We start from the raw sequence: 27461 nt of genomic DNA, 5'->3' as shown, positions 1-27461 counted from the left end.
TGCAGATTTTGCTACTTCTGTTTGCAAAACACTTTGAATTTTGTTCATTATAAATTTATTATTTTTAATAATATAAATAATATTAATTTTTAATAATATTATAAATAACTATAAATTTATTTATTTTTTAAATTTTTAAATTCTAGATATACAAACATTGACACATTTTTTTTGTTTTAACTTGTGGCTAAGAAATAGCTATCAACTTTTTTTTTGGTGGGGCCAGTGAATATATTGGCAGGACAAGTAAAAATCTGAACCACTGGTCTGATCGGACCAGTAGAAAAAATCCATGGTGTTGAACCCTGACTATATCTGATGTTTATGGTAATGATTAAAATCACTGTTTAATGGAACTTGACACTGGTGAATGTTGTAATTACATTGTCTAGCCAATGGGTGGCGACAAACAACCATCAAAATTATGTCACTGAATAGGTGTACAGACTAGTGATGGGAAGTTCGGACCATTTTACAGACTCGGATCTTTGAGTCTCGTTCATCGAAATGAACAAATCTTTTTTTCGAGTCATTTCTTTCATTTAATTTAATTTGCCAAAATAATTGTAATTGCTTACAAATTGCTTCCAAACACATCTACCTCAACTCAACTCAAAGCCGAGGAGATGAACGGTTCAATTCTTTTTCCGGCTCTAAACGCATATGATTGGCCCGTGAGGAACGAATGACTCAAACCCGATAAAGGACTCGAGAGATGAACGGATCAATTCTTTTTCCGGCTCTAAACGCATATGATTGGCCCGTGAGGAACGAATGACTCAAACCCGATAAAGGACTCGAGAGATGAACGGTTCAATTCTTTTTCCGGCTATAAAAACGTATATGATTGGCCCGTGAGGAACGAATGACTCAAACCCGATAAAGGACTCGAGAGATGAACGGATCAATTCTTTTTCCGGCTCTAAACGCATATGATTGGCCCGTGAGGAACGAATGACTCAAACCCGATAAAGGACTCGAGAGATGAACGGTTCAATTCTTTTTCCGGCTCTAAACGCATATGATTGGCCCGTGAGGAACGAATGACTCAAACCCGATAAAGGACTCGAGAGATGAACGGATCAATTCTTTTTCTGGCTCTAAACGCTTATGATTGGCTTCTGCTTTTTCGCGATGAATGACTCAAAAGACTTGAAATGAACGATACCACCTGCACTAATGTACGCACTCGCGGATAAACAAATCACTCCCTGAGAGGACTCGTGGTTCCCGAGTCATATTGAAGATTTGTTCAAAATGAACGAATCTTTCGTGAACGACTTATCACTATTACAGACATGATCCACCTACAATGAAACCAAGTTTAATAAGTAAATTGTTGAATTTTTATTGGAAATGAATATGATCTGTTGTACAAGATTAGATTTATTTAGCATTATCAGTAACAGCAAGGATATTTTTCCTATTGAATATTTTCCTTTTTTCCAGCTGGTTCTTTCTTAACTTTTATTTTTATTAAAATTACAGATTCTAAGTTCTGCTTGTTAAATCCAATGTGTTTTGCTGTAATATTTTTATATAAATAAAAAGCAAATGACATTCATCTCCTCCCTTTTTTGCTGATCTGAAAAATGGTCCGATCCATGACCTTAAAAACCGCCATGTGATCCGAACCGTGAGATTTGTGAGCCGTTACAACACTAGTAAGGTACTTTGTGTGACCCTTTATGTCTGAAGGTGTATTTACACAGGAACTATTACCTCAGTACTTTGGCGCTCATGTTTGAGCATGATTTAATCCTTGTAGTTCATTGCTAATTGGCTGAACTGATGGTGTTACAACTTCACCCCATGTTACAACACGCCCCAGTCTCCTGTACTAATAATAAATTCAGTCACCAGAAATATCAGTAGGGATTATTCAGGGTCTCTTCCCTTTGATAGGGTCCCTCCCGCCCCTATCCAAATCTTCTGTCAAATTGTTTTTCGTACGGTCTCTAGAACAGAGTACACTGTTAAAAATTGCTGTAAATTTACGCCATTTTTTTAACAGTATAATCCTGTTATATTGAAAAGCAGTGCCTTGCTGTTTTTTTACTGTTGAAGAAATGACGTTGATAAAATTTAACATTATTTTACTGTATTCATTACACTAAGGTAAAAAAACAGTACTTAACAGTATTTTTTGATAAGAAAATTCAGATATCCCACGTGGATTTCATTCGTCATTTTACTATTTAACTGGAGAGTGTCACGTCATGTTAAAACTGCTGCTGACATGGTATTGAGCATTTTACACAAAATACACGTCTGAAATTGCACATAGTCAATCTGAATGCTGATATTATAACTGTTTTACGTCTATTTCGGTAAGCCCGACCGTGCTAACTGCATCGTATAGAGTGGAGCTGGACTTCTGACACAGATATTCCCTGGTTATAAGGTGAGTTTAAACATAATATGAAAACTTATCTGCAAAGTTGGCCGTAAACTTGCGTAGCAGCTAAGTAAAACTGAACTCTGTGAAGCACGCTGAAATGACCGTCATGCTAATTTTAGCTCGCGGTCTTTTCATGTAGTTTAGGCTTTATTAAAACGTGTATTTGTGTAAGGCTGGCTGTGCTTGCAAATTTGGGTAACGTTAACTAACTTATTAACGTTAACTTATTCTAATTCATGTATTGTAGGGAGTTTTTTTTATTATTAGCTTTGCTGTTGTAGACTATTTTAAAATGTCACGTTAGTTTAGTTAAGTTAGTTGGAAGTTACGCGATAGTGTAATCAATATAATTACAGAATAATACCTGTTCAAGGTGTACTGTTGTTGGTTTGTGTAATGTTTGTCGAGTACAGTTGGCTAATCGACATAATAAACTGTTTTATATGCCCACAACAGTGCCGAATTCATCCGTGTGCAAACTGCATCATATCGTGCAGCTGGATTTCTGATATTCTCTGATTTCATGGTGAGTTTAATATAGATAACTTACTCAAAGTTGGCTGTTAAACATGCGTAGCAGTAATACTGAATTCTCTGTAGCACGCTGAAATGACCGTCATATCATGCTAATTTTAGCTCGCGGTCTTTTCATGTAGTTTAGACTTTATTAAAACGTGTATTTGTGTAAGGCTGGCTGTGCTTGCAATTGGGTAACGTTAACGTTAAGCTTATTCTAATTCATGTATTCTAGGGAGAGTTTTTTTTCTTTATTATTAGCTTTGCTTTTGAATTGTCACGTTAGTTTGGTTGGAAGTTACACGATAGTGTAATCAATATAATTACAGAATAATACCTGTTCAAGGTGTGCTGTTGTTGGTTTGTGTAATGTTTGTCGAGTACAGTTGGCTAATCGACATAATAAACTGTTTTATATGCCCACAACAGTGCCGAATCCATCCGTGTGCAAACTGCATCATAGCGTGCAGCTGGATTTCTGATATTCTCTGATTTCATGGTGAGTTTAATGATATAGATACTCAAAAGTTGGCCGTTAAACTTGCGTAGCAGCTAAGTAAAACTGAACTCTGTGAAGCACGCTGAAATGACCGTCATATCATGCTAATTTTAGCTCGCGGTCTTTTCATGTAGTTTAGACTTTATTAAAACGTGTATTTGTGTAAGGCTGGCTGTGCTTGCAATTGGGTAACGTTAACGTTAAGCTTATTCTAATTCATGTATTCTAGGGAGAGTTTTTTTTCTTTATTATTAGCTTTGCTTTTGAATTGTCACGTTAGTTTGGTTGGAAGTTACACGATAGTGTAATCAATATAATTACAGAATAATACCTGTTCAAGGTGTGCTGTTGTTGGTTTGTGTAATGTTTGTCGAGTACAGTTGGCTAATCGACATAATAAACTGTTTTATATGCCCACAACAGTGCCGAATCCATCCGTGTGCAAACTGCATCATAGCGTGCAGCTGGATTTCTGATATTCTCTGATTTCATGGTGAGTTTAATGATATAGATACTCAAAAGTTGGCCGTTAAACTTGCGTAGCAGCTAAGTAATACTGAACTCTCTGAAGCACGCTGAAATGACCGTCATGCTAATTTTAGCTCGCGGTCTTTTCATGTAGTTTAGGCTTTATTAAAACGTGTATTTGTGTAAGGCTGGCTGTGCTTGCAAATTTGGGTAACGTTAACTAACTTATTAACGTTAACTTATTCTAATTCATGTATTCTAGGGAGTTTTTTTATTATTAGCTTTGCTGTTGTAGACTATTTTGAATTGTCACGTTAGTTTAGTTAGTTGGAAGTTACGCGATAGTGTAATCAATATAATTACAGAATAATACCTGTTCAAGGTGTACTGTTGTTGGTTTGTGTAATGTTTGTCGAGTACAGTTGGCTAATCGACATAATAAACTGTTTTATATGCCCACAACAGTGCCGAATCCATCCGTGTGCAAACTGCATCATATCGTGCAGCTGGATTTCTGATATTCTCTGATTTCATGGTGAGTTTAATATAGATAACTTACTCAAAGTTGGCTGTTAAACATGCGTAGCAGTAATACTGAATTCTCTGTAGCACGCTGAAATGACCGTCATGTCATGCTAATTTTAGCTCGCGGTCTTTTCATGTAGTTTAGACTTTATTAAAACGTGTATTTGTGTAAGGCTGGCTGTGCTTGCAAATTTGGGTAACGTTAACGTTAAGCTTATTCTAATTCATGTATTCTAGGAAGAGTTTTTTTTTTTCTTTATTATTAGCTTTGCTTTTGAATTGTCACGTTAGTTTGGTTGGAAGTTACACGATAGTGTAATCAATATAATTACAGAATAATACCTGTTCAAGGTGTGCTGTTGTTGGTTTGTGTAATGTTTGTCGAGTACAGTTGGCTAATCGACATAATAAACTGTTTTATATGCCCACAACAGTGCCGAATCCATCCGTGTGCAAACTGCATCATAGCGTGCAGCTGGATTTCTGATATTCTCTGATTTCATGGTGAGTTTAATGATATAGATACTCAAAAGTTGGCCGTTAAACTTGTGTAGCAGCTAAGTAAAACTGAACTCTGTGAAGCACGCTGAAATGACCGTCATGTCATGCTAATTTTAGCTCGCGGTCTTTTCATGTAGTTTAGGCTTTATTAAAACGTGTATTTGTGTAAGGCTGGCTGTGCTTGCAAATTTGGGTAATGTTAACGTTAAGCTTATTCTAATTCATGTATTCTAGGGAGAGTTTTTTTATTTATTATTAGCTTTGCTGTTGTAGACTATTTTGAATTGTCACGTTAGTTTAGTTAGTTGGAAGTTACGCGATAGTGTAATCAATATAATTACAGAATAATACCTGTTCAAGGTGTACTGTTGTTGGTTTGTATTGTAATGTTTGTCGAGTACAGTTGGCTAATCGACATGATTTTATATGCCCACAACAGTGCTGAACACATAGCCTGGAGCTGGATTTCTGATTAAGATATTCTCTGATTTCAAGGTGAGTTTAATCACACATGATACAAGTTAGCCGTTAAATAAAGTAATATTGATGTATCTGTAGCACGCTGAAATAATCATCATCTTCTTGCTGATTTTAGCTCACTGACTTTTTTTATTTACTTAAGTTGCTGTTTGCTTTCAGTACATCAATTAAAGAATAAATCCTCTTCAAAAGTGTAGTTTTTAGTTTGTATTGTAATATTACATTAGTTTAGTAAAAATTTATTTTGGTGTGATATGACATTTTCTTTGTTATTTTTTTTTAAATTGTTTTTCTTTGTGCCCAAAAGCTAAACTTTTTGACTTGTCAGCATGTTTGCATGCCAGTTATGTGGGCAGCAATGCAGTACTCCAGTGGCTTATGTGAAGCACATGAGGATTCACAGCAATACCCCGAACTTGTTTCTTCATTGTTGCATTCAGGACTGTAACAGGAAGTTCGCTAAATTAACAGCTTTGAAATCACATCTTTACAGACACCACAATGAGTGTGTGGTGGTGCCTACATCACATTTGTATCCTGTAGTAGACCTTGCATGTCATGTGGACTTGTGTAGTGCCAAATGTAATACACTTGCTCAGTTTTATTCCCATCTTAAAATGCACATTAAAGAGGGACGACAAGTGACATGCCCCTTTAAGCAGTGTGATAAATCATTTTCAGTGATATCTACCTTCACCTCTCACATATCAAGGAAACATAAAAACTTGACAGAGGAAAATCTAAGTGAATCCATTGTTGCCCCATCACTTGTGACTGATGCTGGAAGCTTTCAACATTTTGACAGTGGTGTGGTGACAGAAGAACATACTAACGAAGTTGAAAATAGTGAGAATTTGGAGGTCAGTCCAGAGAATATCGATGAGACATTATTTATGAAAAATCTTGCTCTCTTTTATCTGAAATTGCAGGCTAAGTTATTGCTTCCATCATCAGTTATTCAGACTATCATTGAAGACATGCAGTCAGTTTATGATGTCAACCAGTCACATTTACTTTTCAAACTAAATGAGAAATTGGTTGCACTTAATGTTCCTGAGGCTTGCATAAATGATGTCATGGATAGTCTGAAATCAGATGATCTCCTACGAGCATGTACTAGCCACACGTTAAAGACAGACCAGCGCAGAAAAACTGTGTTCAAGAACAGCTTTAATTATGTTGAACCTATGCCCATTTGTCTTGGACATAATGAAGCTGGCAAAGAGTGTTTTTTACAATATGTCCCCATAAAACAGACAATTGAGGCCCTTTTTCATTGTGAGTCTGTCTGGAAACAGTACAAAGAAGTACACAGCCGTATCCAAATCAAGGATATTTTTGAAGATCTTTGGGATGGTGAAAATACCACAAAAAACTTGGCCAAGACAGAGAGGTCATCTTTGGGCTTGATTCTTTATCAAGATTCATTTGAAGTCGTAAATCCCTTGGGGTCAGGAAAGAAAAAGCACAAAATATTAGCTATGTATCTGACACTTGCAGACCTTTTGCCACACAACCGGTCAAGTATTGACCAAATGCAATTGGTTTTTTTGTGTAAAGAACAAGATTTCAAGTACTTTGGTCAGGATTTGGTCATGGGATGCTTGATTAAAGACCTCCAAGATCTTGAGACCAAAGGCATAGTGCTACCTGATGGACAGGTATACAAAGGAATCTTACGAGCCATTGCAGGAGACAACCTGGGTTCACACAGCATCGGAGGTTTTGTTGAAAATTTCAGTTGCAGTAGATACTTCTGTCGATACTGTGAAATTGACAAAGATGTGTTTCAGGCAGATCCTTTGTCCAAAGCCAACACTCGGACACGAGAGTCATACCAAGAGCATGTTCAGAATGTTGAGGAGCATTCTGTTCATAGTGGAGGTATTAAATTTGACTCCTTATTCAACAACCTATCTATGTTTCATGTGTGTCAACCTGGGTTGCCTCCGTGTCTTGGGCACGATTTGTTTGAAGGAGTTGTTGCCTCTGATCTTGCGCTGTGTATCAACCATCTTGTGACTGTCGATAAACAGTTCACTTACACTGAATTAAATCGAATGATTGATCAGTTCAGATATTTAGGTAATGATGCAAAGGACAAACCATGTGAGGTGAGGCCAGGATTTGATAGACTGAGTGGCCATGCTGTACAAAACTGGTGCCTACTGAGACTGTTACCAGTGTTGATTGGAGAGAAGATCACATCTCCTGCTGACAATGAGATATGGCAACTGGTTTTACAACTGAGAGAAATCGTGGCATTGATTAGTGCACCAGCAATATCTTCTGACCAGATAGGCTATCTCAAGGTGCTTATTCAAGAATACTTGGATTCCAGAAAACAAGCCTTTCCCCATCATCGGCTTAAACCTAAGCATCATTACATGAGCCACTATCCTGAGCTCATCATTCAGTTTGGTCCACTTATTCGTTTGTGGACTTTGCGGTTTGAAAGCAAACACACATACTTTAAACAGTGCACAAGAAAACTGCGCAATTTTAAGAATGTGTGCTCAAGCCTTGCAGAAAGACACCAGCTTTTACAAGCATATCTTAGCGCTGGCAATCTGTTCCCACCATCAATTGTAGTAGAAAAAGCAACAGAGTTCTTTCCACATGACTACAGCGATAGTATCAGGGAATCAGTTGCAAAATATGATTTTGGACCTGAAAATACTTTGATTAGTCATGAAGCAACTGTAAAAGGGACCAAATACAAAAAAAACATGTTTGTTGTAATTAGCAAGGATGAGGATGGGCTTGAAGTTGGTAAGATTATTATGATACTCAATCATAAACACTCTGCAGTTTATTTTGTCACTAAAAAGTATAAGGCTCTGTGTCTACATGATGTGGGTGTTCACTGCATTACACCAATGGAGAGCTGTTACCACTGTGTGAACCAGGAGGACCTTCTCGATTATTATCCTCTACCTGAGTATGCAATTCATGACATGGCACTAATTGTTCTTCACCATTCTTTTCCCTCTTTGTAGGACAATGAGCATTATGAATGAAGATCTGAGGGGTATTATCCTCAGAACTTTGCCAACAATTTCCGAAGACACTCTACAGGCATTGATAGACAAGCTGTTAAATTCCGGTCTGGAATCTACACAAGACTTAAAATATGTGACTCAAGAAGATATTGCTGACCTACTACCAGTTATTCATATAAGGAAGCTTCTCGAAGCTTTTAAAAAAGGTAATGTGGATTTAGTTAACTTACTATGTTGTGTTGACTGTGTTGCATTTTTTCTAGAAGTAGTTCACTTCCAGAACAAAAAAAATCTGATAATGTACACACCCTGTTGTTATCAAAGATCTTCATGACTCTTTTTCTTCATTCATAAAGAAATAGATTTCTGAGAAAAACATTTCTGGAATTATCACCAATTATTGGACTTTAACGGTTCATAAGAGTTTGAACATTCAAAATGAAGTTTACATTCTGCATTAAATAGCTCAAAATGATCCGATGTTAAATAAGGGTGTTATGTTGTGTAACGATCCGTCATTCTAAAATATAAAAATAATTTTATGATAAGGATTTATATTATACAAAATGAAAGGTCATTTTGTTAATAAAGACCCTTATTCTAGACTGGGATTGTTTAAAGCTTTTACTACTGTTATGCGTTTCACTACATAACACCCTTATTCTAGGTTTGATCATTTAGAGCCTTTTGAAGCTGCATTTAAACTGCATTTTAGATTTTCAAACTCCAGGGCACCATTGAAGTTCACTAAATGGAGATAGTTCCTGAAATGTTTTCACAAAAATAAAATTTTTTATGACTAGAAAGAAAGTCATTTACATCTTGGATGACAATGGGTTGAGTATGTCAGCAAATTTTTGTTCAAGAAGTGAACTCCTTTAAAGTCTCTTATGAATACAGAAAACATATTTGTAACTTAGACCATTTTACATATGCATTTGATAATTTTCTGGACATTTTGCATTTTTTTTCAAATTGTCTTTTGTATTAATGAATAATGATAGTTGTAAATGTACATTTGGCTTACTTTAGCAAGGGACCTGTTACAGATATTTCCAATTTATGTTTTAATTTACAGGCATTTGAGATAATGTTTTATTTTATCACAATTTAAAACTTGGGTAATCTCATATGGTTCATCTCATAATGCAGATGTTTTAGCTGTGACCAATACTTTTATTTTTATTATTATAATTTGTAGCTTTGTTAATCTCATATGTTAGTTGCCTCTGCGTTTTCTATTTTAGAGACAGAAATGGTTACTTTGGACCTACAAATTCTTCCTTCCCGCACAACAGATGTCAGCTCACCCTCTGTCCAACCATGCTCCAGTGCATCAAGTGGACTCTCAAATCAAGAATCTAGCAGCTCTGAAGACTGCGGTACATCCTCACAAATAAAAAAAACATGGCCAGAGACATTTCAAATTCCATGGACTGCAATGCCTATGGACATTCGTTCAGCTGTGGCTGATGGCAAGAGACCCTCTCCAGCAGCAAGGCGACAAATGGTCAGAGTTTTGGCAGATGAGATGAGGAAATATGAGCTAAACCCAACACGTGGACAATGTGTCACAATCTGCCGAAACCTCATTCGCCAGCATCCTGAAAGTTTTGCTGATCTCCGTGACAATGGTCAGGTACTCGGAAATGGTTACACATCTCTGTTAATTCAAATTAAAAACCGAATCGAAAATCTGAACCGCACCACCTGCTTTCGGCAACATCGATCATCTGGTGATAGACTCAAGAGAGGTCCTACAGATACATATGGCTGTACCAGATTTCAGCCCGCTCTCCCACCAGAGGAGACAGACGAAACCATAGAACAGAAACGTCAGCGTCTGGAGGAAATATACCGTCGGGATGGAATAAATGGGGTTGAAAAAGCAGAAGTTAAGCAACTTATGGAAACAACCTTTTGCCTCCAGCGGCAACAAATAAACATACTACCTTCACCCACCATCACTGACTTAAAAAAGCAGTGGCCATATCTTTTTAGTCAGAAAGGACTTCATTCTCATTTTGAACTTCTTACTGACATAAAAGTTATGCGTGCACTTGAGCTTGCCATTGAAGAATGTGGAAGAATCATTGTGGAGTTCTTCAGTAATAAACCATCGAATCCGGATGTCAGGGCAGTCATTTCTCTGCGGCCAGACCTTGAGCTGTCCTTCTGCATCATCCAACTTCTCATGGCTCACTTCTCTGAGACTCTGGAAGGACTGATTCTTTTTGCAAATGTAAGTTATTTTTCTATTAATATATTCTTAAATGGTATTATTGTCCTTACAACTGAAATAAACATATTCATTCTGAATTTAAAAAATATAATGCGTGCAATACATTAATCTTACTGTATTTTGTCTCTATTTCTTCATCATTGTAACTGTGTCTCAGGCATCTTCAACTGCAGCTGATGTAGAAAGAACACTTCAACTACCTGCAACTCCTCGACTGATACTTCTTGGTATGTATAGAACTGTCTTTTACTTATTACATAAGTGTTTTTTTCTGTATTTCAGCAAACATGGTAAATGCTTTTGTACAAAGCAAAATAATACATTAAAATGTTCTGCCTTTTTTTTATAAAAGCTTTCATGAAACTTTCTTGAAGCTTTCATTCATGTTTGGAAAACAAATGTATATATTATTAAAATTATTTCATATTTTGTTCATCAAATGAAAGTGCTGGAAAAACTTTCTTTCAAAAAGTTCTTTATGTAAATATATTAATTTTATTTAATTTACTTTATTAATATGTAACCATTCATCATTGAACATACATAAAACAATGATGTTTGTTCTTGTTTGCCAGGCTATCATGTTTGAGTTTCCTTTTACTATGTTGATCTGAATTTTAATAAATGAACAAATTATGAAAGAATATTAAAAATAGATTTGATTTGCGTTAAAAATAACTAAACTTGTAGTTGAGGTTGACTAATGAATTACTAAATTTTAATTGTTTATCACTTCAACTATTTTGAGTGTAAATATTGGGTTAAATAAATCATAAACATTGCAGTAACATTTTTACAATATATAGTACATGTTGATTTTAGTGGCTTCAGTGCATTTATTATGTTAAAAGAACTTTGAGCTTCTTTTGCATTTTTATGCAACCTGGCAGTAGAAAATTACAATTTTAACTGACTGCTGACATTGTTTTTTTTTTCCTTTGGAATGATTTAGGTGAAAAACCAGGAAGCAACATTCATAAATGGATGATCAGTTTTGAGGGGCAAATAATCTGTGAGAGCATCCAGCCAAGTTTTCTGTCTGGTCTAGCTGCTGTGTTTTCAACTTACTATAACTTCAACGTGGAGTACCAAGCTGAGGCTGCATGCACATTGGAATTCATTCAGAGGTTAGATGCTTAGATTCATGTATTAATTTCTCTTCACATTCCTATTATTTAAATCTTTAGCCAAACTAATTCTGAATGTATACATTTTTCAGGCGCTTCGTGGGTATAAACCCTGAAAAAGGCACCAAGGGTGGACACGTCCTATCGAAGCGAACGGGGAAGGTCACCCACAAGAAGAATTCAGTCAACACCAAGGTTGCCAGTCTACTTAAGAAACTAATGGACTTTGAGTGGGATTTCATATGAAGTAATACCACGCATGCATGCAACCCCCCCCCCCCATGCACACACCCACACACATACTCTTCACTCATGGAAAAACATACTTTTAGTGTGGTAAACGCACAATTTTTTCAGGTGTTCAATTTTGAATATCTAAACTGTTCATTGCATTCTTCTGTATTTCTTATTAACTAATTCTATAGTTCACTCAGAAGTTCTCAGTCACTCAATATGATTTGTCTTTATTGTTACTTAAATGTTTTGTTTATTCAGTTAAAGAAAAGTTGTAGACATTCCACTTGGTTTTCCATAAACACTAATTTTGGAATATTTTGAGATTAAAGTGGCTTTTGTTTTTCAAAAATATAATAAAGCATGATTTAAAGTTACACTGCATTGTTACATTTATGTTTTGATGTGTGCATTGTAATAAACCATGTTTTATAATCAAATAAATATCTACAAAACTTATTTAACCTTTTTTTCGTAGCAGTTCATTTCTCAGTATAACATTTTAGTTTATAATTAAATATTCAAATAAACATTAATTAACTGTTAATGGTTTTGACAGTAATTTACTGTAACGTAAAAAAAATAACAGCTTTATGCTGTATTTCCAAAAACAGTAACAAACTGTAAATTTCAACAACAGCAAGACACTGTTAATTTAACAGTAAGTTGCTGGCAACTGTGCTGCCAGTAACTTGCTGTTTTTTAACGGGACAATTTTTAACAGTGTAGATATAGTATCTGCCATTTTTCTGTCATCTGCAAGACTTGATGCTCTACTGGCTAATTATGCAAACTCATCAGCCGGGGGACGGGAAACTGAGCTTGGCTTGCGGACAGCTGAGCCAAATGGTTCTTTGTCAAGGCCGACTGGGAGGTGTGGAAAAAAAAAAACGAGAGAGAGGAGGCTGTCAGATTGGTATGTGACTCACCGGATGTCTTTTCAGTCTGAGGCTGGAGTATGACCTTTTGAGAGCCCTGTCCACCCACAGCAATCCAGCAATACTTTCCTCAGATAATAATTTCTCACTGTGTCTGCCTGTCGTTCACGCACAGAAACACAGGATCATAAATAAGTTCACCCTGGAAGGACTGCCACCGGGAGAGAGAGAGAGAGAGAGATAGAGAAAGGAGCAAAAAGTCAGACAGAACGAATGAGAGGAACAAGCTTGTAGCAGCAATCTGAATTTCTGTGGAGAGCGTGCCATCGTGTTCATCATCGTTTCTAGGGAGGGAGTGATATATCTGTGCAGTGCATCTCAGGAGTAGTTTAATTTATAAAAGCTAGCTGGAATGCGAATGTAAAGTTGGTTATGTTGTTTTCTCAATCAAATATTTTAAGATTGGTGAAATTGTTGATTGTTGATGCATGCATGTTTATTACACTCAAAATACAGCAAAGTCATTTAGACCCAGTTTACACTTTCAGGTCTTGATGCCCAATTTTGATTTGTTGCCTACATCTGATTTTTTTTTTCTGTCCGTTTACACGCTCCTTTAATTGTGACCCATATTCAATTGATGCGTTTACACTTGCCATACAATTTACAATGTCGCGCATGAATCAAAACAGGTTCTAGCATCTGTGCTACACAAACCAGGATGGAAGAAATTGTCTTGTTTTTAGCTCTGCGAAATATGCGAAGTGTAGTATAAGCGGTGAATGGTTCAGTCCAGATTTCCCCCCACACAGTTTATGTAATGGTATGGCCCTGATGTCTGTGTGTGTGTGTAGTTGAAGATGTAGCCTTTGCTTATGCTGTGCACTGGTGATAGAGAGAATAAAGTTGTTCTGTGAGTAGCCCGCAGTGCGTGTATTAATAGCGCCAAAAAGCCAAATTTACAACACGAAGTTCGACCAACTTTAAAATGATTTTGAGGCAGAGATGGGAAAGGGCCGTCATCGCAGCTTGCGCCTATGGTTTATTTGCTTTATGATGTCCTCCACCATTCAGAGGAATTTGTGGGTAGGAGAGAGATCTCAGGTCTGGTGGGAGCGAATTGTGGCGACTGACTTCTTTCCACCTCCATGTTTCCTCTGTTGTTGTTGTTGTTTACCCCGTTGGCATCTCCACATTTTTATAAAGTCATTGCTCCACACACGCTCTTCCTTCTACGTCATTAAACCGCAGAGAAGCACCACATTGTCGCAAGTTTAATGATGTTCAGAACTAGGGGTGTCACGATTTCGATTTTTAATCTCGATATTTTTATGCTCAACTTCGATTAGAGTCAAAAAATAGAATCGTCGATGCTGCCACGCCCTCATGTCACGTTAGCTTGGCTTGCCAAGCGGGAAAAAAACAGGCTTGTTGAAGTGCTTGTTAAACTGCAGACGCAGGAGACCCGTCGACAGAGCTTAAACCCTCTCCTCTTTCAATGAAGTCGCCGGTGTGGAAATATTTTGGATTTCCAGTTAGTTATGTTGACAACGTTCGTGTTGTCGATAAAAAAAAAAAAAACAATTTGCAAGCTCTGCTATGTACATATTACGGTTGGGATGATAGACGATGGGCGCATCGCGTTCCTCCGCCCCGCAATCGTTGCAAATCCGCTCGCGAAAAATACACACTCAGACCCTGTTTACACTAATATGTCTTTGTTTTTAAATGGCATTTTAGAACGACAACAATTTGACATCCACACTGGCGTGTAGCATTTCTGAGCAGCCCTCCTTCCAGATACAGACGCACACACATTGTCATGCGCTCGAGACAGCGGGTCAAGGCAGTCCGCGGGTCAGTAGACTGCTTCCATCTTTTACTTTCACACAAGTACTTAGTCATTTTAGCGAACACCTCAGATACTGTTGGCTGGTTCCTGTTGGTTGTGCGTCTTTTTTACCGACGCCATTATAACGACACAGATCACTGCCTATTCACGAGTCCCACAGAAAAAAGGGATTGACAGTTTGTAATTATGTGTGTATCTTGCCTTTATTTATTTACTGTATGATTTGTTTATGGGTAAAACAAAGACCATGCAGGTCAGGTAGTTTTAACGGTAGGCTACTAATAATTTATTCTTAATTAATTAATTAATTATTCATAATCGAAAATTGAATCGAATCGTGACTTTATAATTGAAAATGTAATCGAATCGAGGATTTGGAGGATCGTGACACCCTTATTCAGAACGGAATGCCTCAATAAATCCGATCTGCCTGTTTACATGACAGTCGCATTGTCACATATCCGATCTATATCTATAATTTATTTCCACATATGAAGGAGGCCTGAAACCCATCTCTGAATAGCCGATTGCATGCTTTTTTTCGTGTTTACACAAACATAGAACAGATCCAATCTGTGTCACATATGAGCAAAAAATCTGAATTGGGTCACATTTAACTGGCAGTGTAAATGGGGCCTTTGAGCTTCTGTATTGCATGTGGGGAGGCACGGTGGCTCAATGGCTAGCACAATCATTTTACAGCAAGCTGGTTTGAGTCCTGGCTGGGTCAGTTGGCATTTCTGTGTGGAGTGTGCATGTTCTCCCCGTGTTTGCGTGGGTTTTCTCTGGGTGCTCAGGTTTTACCCACAGTCCAAATCCATGCGCTATAGTTGAATTGAATAAACTAAATTAAACATTAGTGATGCACGGATGGCAGTTTTATCTGCAAGCAGGTCGGTAACAAAAAAATGCATTATGATAAACGGTTGGGTCACGGGTGGATGTAGCGGGACATTTCAGTGGACCAGCAAAAAGCAGAGACTGGACTTCGCAGAATGGGAAGATGAGACGCTCAAAATAGCGGATGAATTGCAAGTGAGAAACAAGATCGCTTATTTACACAACTGCAGCCCCACAGCCATATCACCCTAGCTAAGCAGGGCTGGGCATGGTCAGTACCTGGATGGGAGACCACTAGGGAACACTAGGTTGCTGTTGGAAGTGGTGTTAGAGAGGCCAGCAGGGAGGCGCTCAATTTGTGGTCAGTGCGAGTCCTAATGACCCAGTAAAAGTGAAGTTTATATACTGTCAGTGAGTGTCGTCTTTCAGATGAGACGATAAACCGAGATCCTGACTCTCTATGGTCATTAAATACTCCATGGCACTTCTTGTTAAGAGGAGGGGTGTAACCCCGGTGTCCTGTCCAAATTCCCTCTATTATAGCCTTACCCATCATGGCCTCCCAATCATCCCCATCCGCCGAATTGGCTCTACCACGGTCTCTCCACACCTACAGCAGGTGTGTGGGGAGCGCACTGGCGCCGTTGTCTTGTGGTTGCCGTTGCATCATCCTAGTGGATGCTGCACACTGGTGGTGGTGTACAGAGACCCAGCTCATGATTGTGAAGCGCTTTGGGTGTATGGCCATGCACAATAAATGTACTATATAAATACACATTACTTAAGACCCTGCAAAGAGAATCTTGTGCATTCCTGCTACAAGCAGTGCAACCGAACGCTCAGACATCCCAAGTCTCCTGGAAGTTCCTGGATGCCCGGGTTGAATGAATGATAATCGCACTATACTATAACTATACTAGAACTATACTTCCCATCAGGCACCTCATGCACACACCAGTTCCGGATCACCCGATAACTTGCACAAAGGGGTAGCTCTTGGAGAACATGTATATCTCACACCCATTGCTGAGTCTCGTTTTTCTGTCTACATTTCTTAGTGTTCTCCTTGTCTGGCCTTACCTTGTTTTTGACTTGTTTTGTTTATTGTTCATGTTGTTTTGCTAGCTGTTCAGAACATTTGCCAGTTTTTGACCACTTTATTTTGTCTATATGCTCCATTTTAAAACCTGTTTGACCGTTGCCTGTGTAACGGAGGCCAGCAACCAAGTGCTGCGCAGGTAAACCTCACTCCTCTGACCTCTAAAGGTGCTCTAGCGACAGACCCTAGAGGCCATGGTCTATAGCCTCCTTGGTAGAGCAACCGACTGATTGCCGGTTCGATAACAGCTCGGAGCGGGTTGGGTGGTGTAGGACCGGCGGGGTTACACCTGCCTGACTATTGTCTAAATAAAAGCATGCGGATCCTTACCTCCTTTTCCCCCAACCTGTAGGTAACACTAAATTTTCTCAAACAGTTAATAAACTGATGCTAATATATATATATATATATATATATATTATATATATATAGGTGCCTTATATTTTCAAGCTGAATCATATGAACTTTTTTTGTCATTAGGGATGCAATTTTGGTTGTGTGATTATAGTCTGAGAAATGATCACTGTTATTCATTAATTTCAAAACCCCACTAGTTTAAAAAAAAATCACATGAAAACTCCTGATATTTTACAGTGTTAATTATTGCTGCTCAGTAACCAACTAATACAGCACAAAATAATAATGAACATCAAACAATGGTCAATTTCTCTCTTGGGATTTTAAACACGAGTAATAATTTTACACTGAAAATTAATGACAGACCAGTGAATAAATGAATGAATGAATGAATTTGTCTAATTTAAATCCAAGCTATTTATTAGCTAAGTATTTAAATGAACGGTGTTCATGTGTTCATACATACAAAATAATTGTAATAATTTGTCTAACACATCTTTTGTTTACATTGCACTGACAGGCCAGCACAGCTCTCACCACTACAGCGCGAGATGTTTATAACTGGGTTCACCTGGAAGGCGCGCACACGTTGCTTCCAATATGCTAGTGCAAGCCTCTGTTAGAAATAACAAACTTGTGTGCGAAAAAAATATGATATGTGAAAAGCCTGCTGCTGCTAGGTGTCTCGGTGGCTCACTGCATTTTTTTAACAAGGGGCACCTGGAAAGCTAGAGCGCGTCGTACTCCGTGCGTGTCAATCCCAATATGTGCTTCTCCATTAGAAATAACGAATGTGTTTGCACAAATGGCGTGATTTGTGAACAGCCCTTAGTTAAAAGCCTCAACGAAAGTTAATGCAGTGTGCGTGTGTATTAGCCTCGGTGTATAAACTTTTAGGTGCATCAGTTTTGTTTTGTGCAACAGAAACAAAGTGTAAAGAGAAATGCACCTTTACGATTAATTAACAGTGATAAATTAAAGCACGGTTAATGGTGAAATTGGTTAATTTTTGCATCCATACTAGTCATCTTAACTTAAGTTAATCAAACTAACTAAAAATATTAACCTCACCAACTTACTAAAATAAGTTAAAGGATCATGACTTTGTTATTACACGTTTCAAAGTGTAATGTTTTTAAAAACAGAAAAGGGAAATCTAGAGAGGAAAAAAAGGAGCGAAAATTGATGGAATCTGTTTCATTTACAATATTTCTTCCAAAACTCTCTTCTCACTTGAATTGCAAATGAAAATGTCTTCAAATCAGACATTTCTTAAGGTGCTGTATGTTTGTCTTGGACTTTTCTAAAGCATAAAAACACCATGATATGTTTGCAGATATTTAAGAAACATGCCAAGTGAACATTCTTGTTTATCTGAAAAACCATTCTGAAGTCAGATATTCTGCTTTAAAATGTGCTTTCCATGCCGGAACATCTGTCTTTGTTTTGGTCCCTTCAACCTGCTTAATGCCGATTTAGCCAATTATATTTCAGCAACTTGGGTTGCCTTGTTGAAAAACAGTGTATTTCATTTATTCAGTCAGGAAGGCTCTCAAATTATGCATTCGTGACCAACATGAGACCTCTGGTGGACAGTAGCAGAAATGAGACACAGAATCAGAGTTCCATATGAGATGGTTATTAATTAGCAAATAATATATAAATATTATGAACGTAAACATTAGGTGAGCAAGTTACATTGTAACCCCGTGTCCTAACAACATGCGTCATGATGAGATTTGCAGCGATAAGGAATTTGGCTGTTTGCACAAAACCAAACACGACAGAAATGAAAAAAATTTACACCCATACAGAAGCACAGAATAGTGCACTCACTGCACTCTAGCAAAATGCTAAGGTTTACGATCTAATTAATACATATTAAACATTATTAGATGTAAATGCTGAATCCCTGATATGTGTTGATTTGCTCAAGTCACGGTTCTGAAATTCAATATCAAACGGTTTGAATATGAACTATATGAGGTGAACTATCTGCTGCTGCTTTCAGTATATGGCAATACATGTGATGTAAAATGGCATTCAAACTCTCATTATTAGCATTTACACTGAATAAAGCACATGAAGGGTACCTGAGGTAATCATTGTCAGTTTTCTGTTTTTCAGTTGCAAAAAATAGAAGTCATTTCTAAAATATACATTTCAGATAGGATAAAAGGATAAAAACTCCTTTTAATATGGGAAATATTCCTTCTATCGTGTGCTGTTGCTTTTAGTTAGAATACAACTTAAATAAGCCTTTAGGCTTGATAGTCAGGCACAGCCCTGTTGATGTCGTCAATCTGGCAACCTGCACATGCATGTGTTTAGAACCAGGAGTGCAATACCTAGTTCATCAACTAGGTGTTAAAATTACATACTGCACCTTTGACATTGAATATTTTTTTCAGCATACTTTGATGAATCTAGTATAAAACAGAAAAGTAATTATTTGAAATAGAACTTGCTTCTTATTTTTTTACCATGTCCTTGACAAATAAAAGCATTAATTATTACTTTTATTAAATCATACAGAATCTTACAGACCACACACATTTGCTTTGAATAGTACATGACTAATGGACGACCTGCCAAGGCTTAATGATGCTACCAAAGCATAACAAGAGTCTGGAACAGGAAATTTACAGCATAACCATTGCTTGGCATTACATAGCAGGAAGCTACATAACCAGGTGGTTGAGATGGTGATCTGGACTTTTGAAAACACACCAAGATTCTTGTCTGGCTTCATTGTTGTTCAGCTCTGTGGGGTGACTCACAGTGTGAATGACAACTAATTTGCTTTCTCTTCAATTCCAAAGATGTTAATGATATGGAGTCATTCGAATTACAGACACAGAAATACAGGCAAACCGGTGTGAAAGTGCCTTGTGAAAAAAATAATACTGCAGTTCAAAATGATTTTAATAATACAGAATGTCAACAAATCTTCCAGCAATGTACGCTCGCACAAAGGCTGTCTAATGAAAAGAGCTGCCCTGGGCAGGCTGCGCAGTGTACTAGCACTGAAGAGTAACAACACACTAATGATTACAATTATCAACGTTACTTTCCATTTTGCGCTAGGAAAAAATAAAAGCATTTCCTTTGTTGGCTTCGGAACTCTTTGTAAGCCTTTAAATTGGAGTAAGAGGATTGTCAACATTGACATCAATGGGGCAGAATTTCCTCTAGCGGGTGAAGTGAATCTGGGTTTCAGCTATTATGCGTGTCCCGCACACACATCGTGCAGACTTTGAAGGCGAGCTGTCATGCATGTTTTATCAGAAGCACAAAAAAAAACACTCACACACAAAACCAGGATATATCTGCAGCCTGGCAAGCCTTGACAGGGAGAAGCCCTCCATCACGAAGGAGCTTTGAAGCAGTCGCTGTGATTTTGGAGTTGAAGGTGAGCATCTCGGATGTGTCTGATGACCAGATAATGCACTGCTATTCCTGAATGCACAGTTCATATTTTGCATTTTGCGATATCCATATTGCAGGAAAGTGCAATAAATTAAATTAAGTTTGTGTGCTACATGTAGGCATGGGACGATAACTGCATTTACCACGGCTTTGGAAAAGTATAGAAGATTGTGTAGCAACATTTCTAAGGTATATGCAAGGGTTTTATTTTACTTGGTGACTATGGAGGCCATTTGAGTACAGTGAACTCATTGTCATGTTCAAGAAACCCGTCTGAGATGATTCACGCTTTATGACATGGTGCGTTATCCTGCCGAAAGGAGCCATCAGAAGATGAGTACACTGCTCATAAAGGGATGGACATGGTCAGCAACAATACTAGGGGTGTCAAAATTAATCGTTTCTTTGATGCACCGCGATGCAGACGCGGACAATTCGGTATCGGTTCAGTAATAATCATAACCGGTTATTACTGACGTCATTTACCTCATATGCGCTCTGTCGGGAGGGAGACGATCGCGAGTATTTACAACGCTGTAACAACTTAATACTCATGAACTGTGCACAATTTCACTGTGTGAGTTTGAGAATTAAAGTAGCCTACCCCATCTCTCTCTCTCTCGCTCTCTCTCTCTCGCTTTGTCTCTGTCTCTCTCTCTCTCACACACACACACACACACACACACACAGTGGCCCATTTGACCTGCTGGCGTGGCTTTTCTTCTCCTCTCGGCTGTTTTACAGCATTACTTTTGGATACAGAAACGAGCGCGTGTCTGCAGAGTTTTCTCCACCGTGTCTATCATAGATCAGCTGTGAGATCGCCGCTGCCGCCTGCCGCTTATCATTCATCTGAAGAGCGCAGCGCGCAAGAGCCTATCACAACCCAGTCAATCCCAATCAAAGGGGTGTGAGAGAACTAGACAAGGATCAGAAATTGAGCTGGATATTTATATTTGTTTATATTATTTGCTTAATGCTCGTTTTTTTCAAAGTTACAGTTTATATATCTGACTGTTTGTATTAAATGACACAATTTTATTACAAATAATAACCTATATAAATATAAATATTCATACATTTTAATTCAAGAGCTGCTGCTGTGAAAAAAATATAAAAGCATCGTCAATGCACCGTGATGCACCGAAAAATCGAATTGAACCGACTCGATGGCATGATAATCGTAACCGAACCGTGAGACTAGTGTAGGTTCACAGCTCTAAACAATACTCGAGTAGGCTGTGGCGTTGACACGATGCTTAATTTCTTTTAGGGGAACAGTATCTCCAGCAGAAAAGGACCCTTTACATCAAAATCTACATTTCAGCCCACAATTTAGGAAACATTTGAAAAACAAATGACTTATACACCAACATCCAAGCAAACATACTATAGACTTGAACAGTGCAGAGGTTTACTTTATATGCATCGAAAATAAAGATCTGCAAATCAGTGTATAATAAACTAATGAAGACAGGAGAAGCCAATGATTTATTTTAAATTATTTAGCCTGACATGTTTACTGCTTTAAAACGTTTTAAATGTTTCTTAAAAAAATTTAAACACACAGACGGGCCACTTTATTAGGTACACCTTACTAGTATCAGGTTGGACCCCCTTTTGCCTTCAGAGCTGCCTTTATCCTTCATGGCATGGAGTCAACAAGCTGCTGGAAATGTTGCTCCATATTGACATGATAGCATCACGCAGTTGCTGCAAATTTGTCGGCTGCACATCCATGATGCCAATCTCCCGTTCCACCCCATCCCAAAGGTGCTCTATTGGATTGAGATATGGTGACTGTGGAGGCCATTTGAGTACAGTGAACTCATTGTCATGTTTAAACAACCAGTCTGAGAAGATTCAAGCTTTATGACATGGTGCGTTATCCTGCTGGAAGTAGCCATCAGAAGATGAGTACACTGTGCACATAAAGGGATGGACATGGCCAACAATAATGCTTAGTTGGTACTAAAGGGCCCAAAGCGTGCCAAGAAAATATCCCCCACACCATTACACCACCACCACCAGCCTGATCACTGATTGCAGGATCAATGTTTTTCAGGTGTTGAGGGCCAAATTCTGACCCGACCATCTGAATGTGGCAGCAGAAACAGAGACTTATCAGAGCAGGCAATGTTTCTCCAATCTTCTATTGTCCAGTTTTGGTGAGCCTGTGTGAATTGTAGCCTCAGTTTCCTGTTCTTAGCTGACAGGAGCGGCACCCGGTGTGGTCTTCTGCTGCTGTAGCCCATCCGCCTCAAGGTTGGATGTGTTGTGTGTTCAAAGATGCTCTTCTGCAGTCCTCGGTTGTAACGAGTGCTTATTTAAGCTACTGTTGCCTTTTTATAAGCAGGAACCAGTCTGGCCATTCTCCTCTGGCATCAACAAGGCATTTGCACCCACAGAACCGCCGCTCACTGGATGTTTCCTCTTTGTCAGACCATTCTCTGTAAACCCTAGAGATGCTTGTGTGTGAAAATCCCAGTAGATCAGCAGTTTCTGAAATACTCAGACAAGCCCACCACCAACCACGTTCAAAGTCACTTAAATCCCCTTTATTCCCCATTCTGCTCACTTTGAACTGCAGCAGATCATCTTGACCATGTCTTCAAGCCGAAATGCATTGAGTTGCTGCCATGTGATTGGGTGAATAGAAATTTGCGTTGAGCAGTTAAACAGTTGCACCTAATGAAGTGACCAGTGAGTGTGTGTTCAATGTAGGGAAAAAGTTGTTGTTTCACCCAGACATTCAAAAAGAAAATTCTTTGGAGCCATATTGTAATATCGTGAAACCATGATATTTTTATTCAAGGTTATTAAACTATCAGAATGTTATATCAACCCATGCCCAATTGTAACACTCAACATCTCATAACCTTCCAGTAACGCTCAACCCTAGTTGGATAAAACTGAGTTGATGTATGAATAAGCATTCTGCTGGGGGTCTGAAGGTGGCATTTGGTCTCCACACCATGGTCCAGCTTTACGGCTGAATCCTCAGAGTGTGGTCCGCAGTAAATTCCCACCGTCATACTCCCACTGGAGCAAATGAGTGTTCCCCATTTGTAAGACCATGGAGGACCAATCTAAAGGAACAAAGAATGACTGGAACTCATAAAAAAGCACTATGTATGTAAATATATTTTATTGCACCGCTCTTAAACTTATCTTTGAATATAAATAAGAGCGTGTACACAGACAACATATGCGCCTATACATCCAAATCTGCATTCATGAGGGGGGATACCGATCTCAGAGAAAAGCCTTGGGTGGAAATTTACATCTCTATAGACCATCCCTGAACTTCGGAGGACTCAATGACATGCTTATTGTTGTTTACTTGTGTTCACAACTCTTTATAATGTGGCCCCACACACATATTTCTTACAGCACATCACTTGTGGGCATTCGAGCCCAGACCAGATGAACAGTGAAATCTAATGTAATACCAGCTCAGTGACAGCAGTAATGGGTCATAAATCCCAAGTTCAGGTAGGGTTTGATTGTAAATCAAAGGGCTCAGACTACCCGGCTGATTTAAATCCATCAAGGCCCGGTGCAAGGTTTTAAAGGTTTTTAAAGAGAGGCGGGATACTTTATTGCCTGGGAAATGGCCTGTCCGTAGATCAGCACCTCAGCACAGTGTGGGAAGAGCATACGGTATATATGCAAAGCTTTTAAACCACCAATGCTAATCTAGTATCATCAGGTTGGTTTTTGATTCTCCGATCTCTGTGACCACTTGTTGAGAGATGGCATTTGAAAATGAATGCTCACTGTCAATGGCGGTCCGGCTGAGCTCTTTGAGGTGAGGTCCTCACTACCGTGGCATTTGCCGGTTCGCTTCTTTTCACAGCAAGGTCACGATAAAGATAAAAAAATAATCTCCTGTGACAAATTTGTTTTCCAAAGGCCTCACTCTACTGCTCTATCATCTTTTTTTGTGAAGGAAACTGCTCCAGATAATGCAGACTCAAAGGGAATTCTTTGATCGGTCTGATGGATTGTGTTGATTCTGCAATTTAAATGCCTCCTACATGCGTTTATGGGGAAGAAATGTGCGAAACGGTCTCAAGGGATCCCTGTTAAACACGCACTGTTGTTCTTCCATAGATTACACACATCGCTCGAAATAAGAAAAACAGGACACTGACTACTAAACAGAGCAATTTGGTAAATGCAGTCATGAAAATGATCCCAATACACTGTAAAATATCTGTAAATTAGCAGTTTTCTGAAACTTGTGATTCGTCTTTTTATTTTTTCCCCTCAAGTTAACGCTTTAGAATTGCATTATGAGAACTTGGTCTTTTTGTTTGACAACATTAACCTTAAAAATGTAGAATAAGTGACTTTTACGCAAATATTTAATAGTAAAATAGGGATGCATCAATTAACCAATTCTACTATTAACCCAGCTTTAATTAGTCATGGTTAATTAATCATAAAGGCTTCTCAACTCAGCGCTTCTACACGGAATAAAACTGCTCAGGCCTCAACAATAAGGACTGGCAGGTGGCCCAGGGCCAGTATGAGAGACACTTGGGACAGTAGAGCGGATGACTACTGGCCCGATAGGGACAGTGTTGCCTTGTCACTAACATTTAATTTGTCTGTGACTACTTGTCAATAGCATGCATTTTAAGTTTGTGCTTAAGTCTTTAAACACTACCTTCCCTGTAATGTTGTAAAACACCATATTGCTTTCCAGTTCCTCTTTTCTGATTGAGCGTGCTATTTTTTTCCGTAACCTGGTAACAACCAGTAGACTGAAGAAACGGCAACATGGCGGCAACATCAAATTATAAGGCTAAAAGAAAACGAATTTTCTTGATGAAATGAAACATTTTTGTGTGAACGACGCAACAAAATAAAAATGAAGTGATGTTTTGCACAGTTTGCCGCCAGTTTGACAAGTCAGCCACCTTTTGTTAAATAATTTCAAACCGTGATAAAATACCTTCACATTTTCCATACTGCTCTTTTTGTTTGCATAACACTTCAATTTACAATTTTTTTTAAGTATTAAAATTCTAGATTTACAAACTTTATTTTTGACACATTGTTTAAAATATGTGAAAAAAAAAAATAGCTGATAACTTCACTTTTTTTTGGTGGGGCCAGTGAAAATTTTGGCAGGGCAGTTAAAAATCTGAACCACTGGCCCGATCGGACCAGTAGAAATAATCCTTAGCTTTGAACAATGCTGCTGAAACTAAAAGTTACACCAACTGTGAACTAGTCAAGTTCCAAGCTTGTATATAGAGATTAATACCAAAGCCCCTTTAAGGCAAGTCATTTCACTACATTCCTGAAACGCCTCTCAGGCACTATGCTCCAGCATTCTGTCTGAATGTGGAAACATCAAATTCCCCAAAACCAGTAGCCAAGCTTATGATTACATTACATATTCTGAATCACCAATATAATTAAACAACATCTGTCTCATACGTTTAGTTTCTAAACTTACGAATCAAACAAAACGGGTATATTTCCAGGTTGCCCACACTCAAAAGGAACGAGATCACGACACCAACCTTATTTTACACATTATCATCCTCTAGATAATCATCTTCAGATTGTACTTCAGCTCTTCTGAAGTAATTCATAGCTGATGGTAAATCTCTTCCAGAAATGACAGTGAATCATTGTTCATAAGTTTGTGATTGTTTGAGCAGTTGCTGTCATGTTTTGTAAAGATTACAAAACCAAAAAAACTTTTGTTTTTAGGTGTTGTTGGTTCAATTAAAAAGTACAGTTAATAAGCTATATGTGGATATGTCTGTGATGTTTTTCTGTGGTATTTTTGTTTAGTTGGCATCATTTTTTTTTTCTACAACCAGTATTTGTGTTGGATTAGGATCATTATTTTATTTAACTTAAATACATTTTTGCCTTAATTTTCCGGTGTCTTCGTGCCTTACCACTGGGCTATCACACAATCATTCAATATGGAAAATTGCATTTTTGCCATAATCTCCCAGCCCTAGTCTAACGGGTTAAACTCCGCGGACCCAGTACCGTAAAGTAATTTACACTTAAATACACAGTATTTTGGATACCCGAGCTGGGTATGTAACATTGGTTCATTTTCATATTTTTCATATGACACAATTTCAAGTTATAGCTCAAATGAAAGCTCTTGCCAGTGCTCATACAGTTCTAGCATTCTTTTTACTGAATTATAGTCACATATTAAACAGTTGCCGAATGAATCACGGTGTTTCCATAATGCAGAAGTGAAAACAATACATTTATGATAACTAAGCAGCCCCAGATAGCACAGACAGCTGTCATCTGTCAGCTATCAATGCAATAACTTTTGCATAGATTATGGTAGACATTTTTCTTTTTTTCCTATAATTACACACATGTGCAGGGACCACCTAAATTAATTACAGCGTGCTAGACCATACAGAACCTAAAAGATACACTTTCAAATATAAGTTTATAAAAAAAAAATAAAAAAATACAAAAAGCGACTCTTTTTTAGGTGTTCATTATAACACAGACAACATATAAAGTTATTTTAAACACTTTCAATAGTGTTTTATGAAAATTCAAAGTGTTTTCCTAAAAATTTTGGGTAGCTTTTAAATTTGGGTGGGCAAAATCCAGGTGGAAATCCCAAAATAACAGCAGAGTTTAACTGGCTAAAGTAATGCATCATCTGGTTTGTACATCACGCTACAAAAACCTTGTAATAAACTGCAGCTCATTGCCTGTTCTTTTATAGATTTATTTCTCTATACATAATTTATTATACATTATTTCATAAAAGTATAAAATAAGTCACTTTATTAAACTGCAGAGTTGAATTTTCAACATCAAAATTCCACAGAGCAGAGATCAATATCCCATGATGCAACTCACAACCAGAAATAAACTGAAATGATTTGTTTTTTTTACAGTGAACATATGGATCTGTGCTTGGGCGCCCACAATGCAATTATCCCAAGACTTAGCATTTAGGTTGAACGTTACCATTCCAAGCCTTTATTTTACATT

The 27461-nt window shown here is 37.9% G+C and overlaps 1 long non-coding RNA gene across 8 annotated transcripts in view; it reads right to left on the bottom strand.

Annotated features, from left to right (window-relative positions):
* Window positions 1-27461, bottom strand: part of LOC141377613 (uncharacterized) — a 317233-nt gene that overhangs the window by 248130 nt on the left and 41642 nt on the right. For 3 of the 8 annotated variants that reach the window (XR_012390031.1, XR_012390029.1, XR_012390027.1), the window contains exon 2: window positions 12925-13084. The exons of the other annotated variants lie outside the window; for them this stretch is intronic. This is a non-coding gene — a long non-coding RNA (uncharacterized lncRNA). The remainder of the gene's footprint in view (window positions 1-12924; window positions 13085-27461) is intronic. 8 annotated transcript variants of the gene reach the window in all.

This window comes from Danio rerio, chromosome 14, assembly GCF_049306965.1.
Source record: "Danio rerio strain Tuebingen ecotype United States chromosome 14, GRCz12tu, whole genome shotgun sequence".
Lineage (NCBI taxonomy): Eukaryota > Metazoa > Chordata > Actinopteri > Cypriniformes > Danionidae > Danio > Danio rerio.
Note: the sequence above shows the minus strand (reverse complement) of the source record. Positions and strands in the feature narration are given on the sequence as shown.